This window comes from Lonchura striata, chromosome 1 (genome assembly GCF_046129695.1).
Source record: "Lonchura striata isolate bLonStr1 chromosome 1, bLonStr1.mat, whole genome shotgun sequence".
NCBI lineage: Eukaryota > Metazoa > Chordata > Aves > Passeriformes > Estrildidae > Lonchura > Lonchura striata.
The window spans coordinates 39,813,643-39,821,675 of NC_134603.1; the positions used below are offsets into that span (position 1 = coordinate 39,813,643).

Sequence of the window (8,033 nt, forward strand, 5' to 3'; positions counted from 1 at the left end):
TCCTTGGATAGTCAGAAGTAGCACTAAAGCTCTGGCAATTTTGGATACAATACAGTCAGAAGAGCCACAGAGCTACCTGCCTTACTTATTGGTTCCTACATGGCTGCATGCAGACATCAGACAAAGGCATGTGAGTCTGAAAGGTCATTCTCTGCTTTAGTATGATAGTAGCTGGTCTTACGAGCATGCAGAACTGGGCCAGTGACTGTCCTGACTGGGTTTGACACTGCACAAAGAAAGAAAAGTCAATTCTTCCCCCATTGCCGCGTGGCAGATGATAGTGGGGTCTTGCAGGTGAGTTCTGTCAGAGGAGAACTCTTCCAAAACCCTGTGTTAGGCCAGGAGGCAGGTTAACCCTTCAGCTCCCAATCCAGCCAACAAAGCATTCAACCCAAAGTTCCAGGGCGGGGAGGACACAAGCTGCTCTCCATCCAGGTCACAGAAGTGGAGAGAACATGGGAGCACTTTCCTGGTTCACAGGGCTCTCTGTGTGCCACCATCTCCAGGCTGGTATAGTGCTGTAGGACTGTGGTTACCACATGAAATAGGTTTCAGGGGGAGTTTTGAGCACAGGGGAATGCTCTGAGTGATTTCCCTTGTGTCATGGCTCAACCAGCAGCCAAGCTCCACACACCCACTCACTCATGCCCCAACCACTGGGATTGGGGAAAGATTTGGAAGGGTAAAAAAAGAACTTGCTGGTTGAGATAAAGACATAAATAGGGAAAGCAAAAGTCATATGCAGAAGCAAAGCAAAACAAGAAATTGATTCAGTGCTTCCCATGGGCAGGCAGGTGTTCAGTCATCTCCAGGGGAGCAGGGCCCCATCACAAATAACAGGGACTTGGGAAGACAAATGACATCACTTCAAATGCCTCCTCACTTCCTCCTTCTTCCCCCACTTTCTATACTGAACATGATGCCACATGGTCTGGAATATCCCTTTGGTCAGTTGGGGTCACCTGTCCTGGCTGTGTCTCCTCCCACCCTCCCATGCACCCCCAGCCCCCTCACCAGCGTGGCAGCACAAAAAGCAGAAATGGCACAAAAACATCTCTGTATTATTATCACTGTGTTCAGCACAAAGCCAAAACAGAGCCTCATCCCAGCCACTGGGAAGAAAATTAACTCTATCCCAACCAAAACTAGCACATCTTGGCTCTGCCTGCACATGTTCCCATGTCTGCATTGCTGCAGCCCCACACCAAATGTTATTTTGGAGCAGACATATGGACCTGGCTGTATCCCTGGATGTATCTGGATGTACCCCTTGGGCATCTGCTACTCTGGTACTACTGCTACCAGTGCAAGAGCACACAACTGACAAAGACTGAGACTCAGAGTAGGTTTTCCAAAGGTGATGTCTACCAGTACATAAAGATGGAGCTCTAACAGATGCCCTGCTTTTTTGTGCCTACTTATTTGATACTAGAGAAGTTTATTTTTCCCTTTTGCTCTGAACAAAGGCAGGAATCCTGCACTTGGGGTCTGAAATAATGAAAACAATTGGCTTAGTCTGACCAATTAACAAAACTTCCATTACCTACCAAAAAAAAAAAAAAAAGGGTTATTATATAAAGAATTCCTTATATACTTAAGGATCACATTAAGGCCTTCAGGTCTTCAGAGTCCTCAATATTTCTCTTTGAACATGAATAATTTGAAGTCTTACTTACCCCTGGTCAAAGCCATGTTTACCTGTTCTGTGGCACTTGTTCAGGTTAATTAATTAGTTGAGAAATCAGGTTTTGTGAACCTTAAAAATAATTATTCAAAGTAAGTATGCAAATGAACAACCCTATAAATCTGTTTGTTAGAGACACCAAAGATGGCTGCAAGCACAAGTAAGAAAACACAATTTTCATCTCAGGCAAACAGTACTGGGTGATGATTTTGAGATGTGGAATTGAACCACCAGTTTTTAGAGAGGGAAAAAATCTTCAGTGTATGTATGCATTCTAGCAGGTTTGCCAATCTCATTCCTAGTGTCACAGCACTGTGAAGGGGAATTTGCCTTGGGAACATGCTAGCCTTCTCTCCAGAGGCTCATCCTATCAACAATAATTAGCAGAGGAAAAATCAGTAGATTTTAAAACACAGAACTTTTATTCTTTCATGGGCTAATTAGAAACATGCCACAGATACAGAATCAGGGCCATACATAAAGTTCTGAGTGAGATATAAAAGATTATCTGAAGGAAAAAAGGCTTGTCTTTCTGTTCAACAACAGGAGGCTTGTGCAAGTTCCTAGTTATTTCATTCAGGAAGAATCAAAGTTTCCTTTCAGGCACAGAAAAACATTGAGCTCTGACTCTTTGTGTAGTCAAACACAGTGTTAGTTTCAAACATGCCATGTGCTATCAACCTTATTTCCAATACTTCATTTAAATGACAAGAGACATTTAAAAGACAAAATATTCCTCCAATCCCAAGGACTGCTCCAAGAAGGTTTTTTTAAGGCTTCAGTACAGGGATCAGTGCGAAATCCTTTAGCATGGGCAACCACTGAGACCCTCTCCAGTCTACTTTTGGAGTCAACACGGGAGTTGACTCCTTTGATTCCATCTGAAGAGCTGTTTTCCTAAATTGATATGTCTACTTCTTTTGGTAAATGCAAAAAGCAAATCTCATCAATATGTTATACTCTTGAAATGCTAATCTACATGACCAAAGAAAGCATTCTATGAAAGTTTTTTAGCTAGATTTTACTCTTCCCCTTTAATAAGCAGTTTGCTAAGGCCCAGAACTCTGAGCCTTTCCAGCAGGATCTGCAATGATGATGGAACAGGTAGTGCTTTCCAGGTGGCAGACTACTTGTAAGATGTCTCTGGTCAGTAGACATCTTCAGGAAGAAAATTCTGCAACTCAGAGAATATCCCAATACATTTGATTTTGGATTCTTTAACACAGGATGAGCAAAAACAATACAAATATTGCAGTCAGTCATGATTTTATTAAGGAAAAATCAAAAAGCATGATGTTCTAAGGCTACTGTTGATTGCAATCAGCCACCTCAGTTTGCTCAGCACAGCTGGCATGAACAGCTCCCAGGAGACTACATGCAAAATCCTCTACAAAATCAGGTTTTAAGCCTGCAAGCTAGCTGAACTCCATTGTGAGAACCCCAGCCTTGCTCTGGGGTCTCATATGGTGGTGAAATTCCTCCTCCAACCCGTGCTTCCAAAGAAAAACTCCACAGGCTTTAGCTGTTCAGTCTCAAGGCAGTTTATTGCTAGTTATCTAACAGATTATGTTCTTGGACTGCGGCTATTTGATCAGTGGCCTGGGTAGAGGCACACACACACCCTGACCTCCTCTCTATCTGCTGTCTTCTTCGTCTCTCTCTCTGCCCAGGGTTGCTGCTATCTTTTATAAGATATATTACGTATAACATGTTTACAATTATTCCCCAATACCTACTACCTACGTTGCCAAGTGTTTTTCTATTCTAAATCAATCTGTGAGTGCCAACATCACCAAGAACATGCAGGTAAGGAAAAAGAAGGAGGAAGAACAGGATCAGCCCACTTTCCTCCATCTTAGAACTTCTGACCCCCATGTACAAAGTGAAAACCCCCCTGTACATGTGTTAAAACCCCCCTGTACAATACTAAAAAATTTCCCCTCTACTTTGTAACTAATTTTACTATACTATCTAACCTTTTGTGATTGCTTGTTCCACCTCCAAAGTTGGTAATTCATTCCATGGCTCAAACTCAAAATCACAGCTGTTTTTCAGCTGTCTGCCAGGGTCTAGAATGCTTCTGACCAAGGCCTGGAACCTCTAAAAATGACAGAGAGACATTTTGAGTTCCCACACTCCATCTTTAGAAGAGCATACTAGAAGCAGTGAAAACAAAGGCCAAAAATGACGATGAAATAAAGCAACTATTCACTTTGAAGTTTAAATCTTCCAGACCTACATAAGGGTGAATAGCGACTGAACCAGAACACAGTGAATTCCCATAGGAATAAATAGTCTGGTCACTAGGTGTCAGCCTTGCCTCTAGCAGGACACCGGACCTTCTTCTCCCTGTCCCCACTAAGCAGATGCAGCTCTCAGCACTGCAAATGACTGCAGCAGTCTCGTAATTAGGGGAGAGGAGCAGATGGAGAAGGATGTTTCTGCGGGGTGCTTGTGTACCTGGTAATATCGTATTTGTTACCCTCAGGTTTGGATGCTTGGTTTCAGGCTGAGGAGATGTGACTGGATGTCACCTGCAGAGACAGCAGAGAAATTATGCTAACAATGAAAATATCAGCAGGGTATTAGCAATGAATGAGTAAGTGTTTTGTAAGCCTCACATTATTTACTGTTTATCCTAGAGCACCAGTTTCTGGAATATTGCCATCACATGAAAATGCTGGCTCCCACTTCTTAAATTTTCTTCTAGTCTTGCTGGATACAGGAACAATACTTGGAAACAAGATTCCTGCAGAGCTGAAAACTCTAAGGACAACAAAGAAAACATAAAATGTATATTCTTGAAATAATTTCTTGACTACTTACAGTTCCTAACAGTATAGTCAGCAAAAACAAAGAGTAGTTAAACGTGCAGCAGAGTTTCAATGGTGTTGAAGAATACACATTTCTGACTTTGGAATCTCTTCAGGTAGATTTTCATATCTTGAATTCTCACATTCCCAAGTCTCCAAAATTATTTCTTCTTTGGCTCCAGCCTGATATAGTACCATAGGTGCATTTCAATAGCCATGGTGGTCTGCTGCCATTGCAGCTTCCCAATATGTTATCAGCATAGCCATCCAGTTCAGTCAAAAACAATTGGAATTGGAACAACATGCAGTTTTCACAAGGTGCAGCAAAAATTACTTGATAGGTTTTTACCTCCCATTTTCTTTTTAGGTTCTCTTAATGGACAGATAAGCTTTCCCACATCAAACAAAATCTGAGCATCTCAGTGCTTCAGGCCCCTCAGAGACATACAAATGCATGCAGAAAAACTGACCCAGATTTTACTATACAATTACACTGTCACTATGGTAATTCATTTCATGATCATCCTACAGTATATACCTGTCTTTAATGATTAACATGGGGGCTGGAGTCTTCCAAAAACAACAAAGCCCAACAGCAAAGTCACATTTAGCTCAGACATTTTACATAGAAGTCAGGGCAGCAGCAACACCACATCACCCAAGTCCAGCATAAAACCAGTAGAACTATTTTTTCTGAATGTTTTCAAGCCTACTACATGGCCCATATTCAGACTGCTTGCTGCAATAAGCGCAATGGCCTTGACAAGAAAAAAAAAAAGCAGAAAAAACAATAAAAAGAAGGGATAAATGATTGCCTATGCACAAAACCCAAGCACATCACTACCAAATCCATCTCTTATATGAACATCACAAGCTGTTACAGTAGCTATAGGGGGTACCCTATGAGATATAACAGATGCATCTTCTCAGATAGCAGTGAGACATCTGTGTTTAAGCATCTCAGTCACCTTCTCTAGCCATTACAAGCAGCACTTGTGAAGCAGACACCTCAAGAGAGGCACCATCCTGCTCTCCCATTTTTTATTTTGCAAATAGAGGTGAGTTTAATTTCTGTTCTTTGCTTATAGAGTAAACATACACATTAGAACTAGCACAAACATCAGTATGTATTACACAAGGGTCAAAGGCAGGCAGGCAAATTTTAAGTGGAAATATGAGTACAGGGCTGGGAACTGAGAGCCATCCACCTTGAAAGCCAGAGGCTGCCAGGTGGGGATATCACCAAATTCTGTATCCTGGAGAAGCTGCTGTCTCAAAGTTTTAAAATAGCACTGTCTGATTGCCAGCATCTCACCTCTTGTGGCACCAATAGATCCTCTAAATTGCTTTTTTTCACTAAGTAATTTTAAAAGCATGCTTTTTTCAAAGATAAATACAACCTAGTACATCAGGTTTCACAAGTTCCCAATGGCAAGCTCAGCAACACACACTGGCAATACACTGATCCTGTGGAGAAATTCTGACCATTAACTTCAAACATCTTGGGTCACTGAAAACAAAGAGTGGGATTCAGCTCTAGATGCTGAAGTTTTGGGTGCATAGAAGAGGGTTATGTTACAACTCCTGTCACAGTCAGTGGAGTCTAGTGTCACTGAATTGCTTGGATGTCTGCTCCAAACTGAACATGTTTATTCTTCTAGGCTCTAGATAATGACTGTATCAATCACATTACTACAAAAGCCACGAGATTCCAATGAGAGAAGTTTGAAGTACTGCTAACATGTGAGCAATGTAAATTTAGACATGCATTTATTTTGAAATTAACACAATACCTCACTACAATAACTGCATAAGGAACTTGGATTCCAATTTTTGAAGCACTGAACCACAGTTACGTTCAACTAAAAAAAATGTATCTCCCTTGTCAGAGATCAAGTGGATTTATTTTCTTAATTTCAGGTACTCCACACAGAGAGCAAACTACACCAGCATCACAGAAACCCCTAGAGAACTAGTTTACCATAAATTAACACATCAACTTATTTTTCATAGGCTGCTCTATGTCCACAAATGTCTAGCTCTCATTACCTGCCCAAGGAATAAAAAAAAATGACAGATTTTCAGGCTAAATATGGACTAATCTGCTCATATTTATAGACTAGAACCCAGACAGGACAATGCTACCATGAGACTGAATGAATCTTGCAGAGGCTGAAGAAAAGTGCAAGGAGAGACAGATTTGGGCACTGGTCCACTGAATGCAGAATTGTCTAGCCCTTTATATTGGTACCTAGTGTGTGCAATTCAGATTTAAGTGCACAGGCACTCTTCTAGGAGTGTTCATTGACTGATAAACACTAAATCCATTGCTCAAAGGGCCCTCCAAGTTGCTTGGCATGTGGCTTGGAATCTACAAGGTTAACAAATAAACAACATTGCAGTTGACATTTTTAACAACAAAAGCAACACCAGTCCAGGAAACTCAAGTCAATCCCCCCCAACCCCCCCATATAAACAGATGCAGGAATGATCAACACTTTTCCTGCTCCAGAGGCACATAAAACAACCAGATTTTCAAACCCAGAGTGGGCCAGACAGGATGACACTGTGAGAATGATTGAGCCCTGTAGTTCCCACCACTGCAGCGGGAAAGGTGAGAAGAGACCATGGGAAGATGCAGATGCTTCAGAGGGAATATTAAGCACAGGAGACAGAATACATCTGAGGGTAGTTTGCTTCCACTGAGAAATTATCCTTCTTTAGCCAATGTATATTTCAGCTACAAAAGACCAAGATGAGCCACCTGGGTGGGAGATACAGGAGCTTAAAATGTTCGTAATTTTCCTCTAATGGGCAAGAACCTCGTCACACTTGCGACCTTTCTTTTCATAGACTAAACCATAACCTTAAGTTAAAGTGTGGATTTCAAGATACATAAAATTATTCCTGTCTGATCACATTTTTAGAAAATTATAAAACCAAAAGCTGCATATAGTATATTACATTGGACATACAGAGCATCTTTCATGTTTTAGATATACATAATGGTAAAGTATTTAAAATATGGGACTTGTGCAACAATTTCAAGTTGCTTGCAGAACTTGTGAGTGTTAAATAGTGCTAAATTAGTTTTAAGGTTTTTATATAGAAAATAATAGAAAATAGAAAAAGTAGAAAATAATAAAATAGTAATGAGAAGCTATCTTCATAATCGATCACTTTTATATGACTTCCTGGAGGACTAACATCAATTATGCTTCTATGTCAAAACAATGCTGGCACACTGCCAGCAAAGATTCAGATCAGGGCTACTGATTCAATTTATTTCTTTTTGGAAATCAGTGGATTGTACAGCCAACTTTTGACTGTTAGAAACACAGATTTTATATGAAGTATAATGAAGCCAGGTTTATCACTGCCGTATATATGAGAGAAGAAAAACCATGTATTTTAATCCCACTTCATTTTGAGTCTGCAGTCAGCCACCTCTAAGTATAGCACTGACTGGCTGCAGTCAGTAGAACCTGTTCCCAAGAAACACGATTTCTAATTATCATAGTATAAAACAAGGTATG

The 8,033-nt window shown here is 40.8% G+C and overlaps 1 long non-coding RNA gene across 1 annotated transcript; it reads right to left on the reverse strand.

Moving 5' to 3' along the window:
- Positions 1-3,505: 3,505 nt before the first annotated feature.
- LOC110484794 (uncharacterized) lies at positions 3,506-5,111 on the reverse strand. The gene is made up of 3 exons (XR_002467817.2): positions 4,306-5,111; positions 4,145-4,218; positions 3,506-3,784 (listed from the first exon to the last, which is right to left on the reverse strand). It is a non-coding gene; the product is annotated as an uncharacterized LOC110484794 (long non-coding RNA).
- Positions 5,112-8,033: the final 2,922 nt, after the last annotated feature.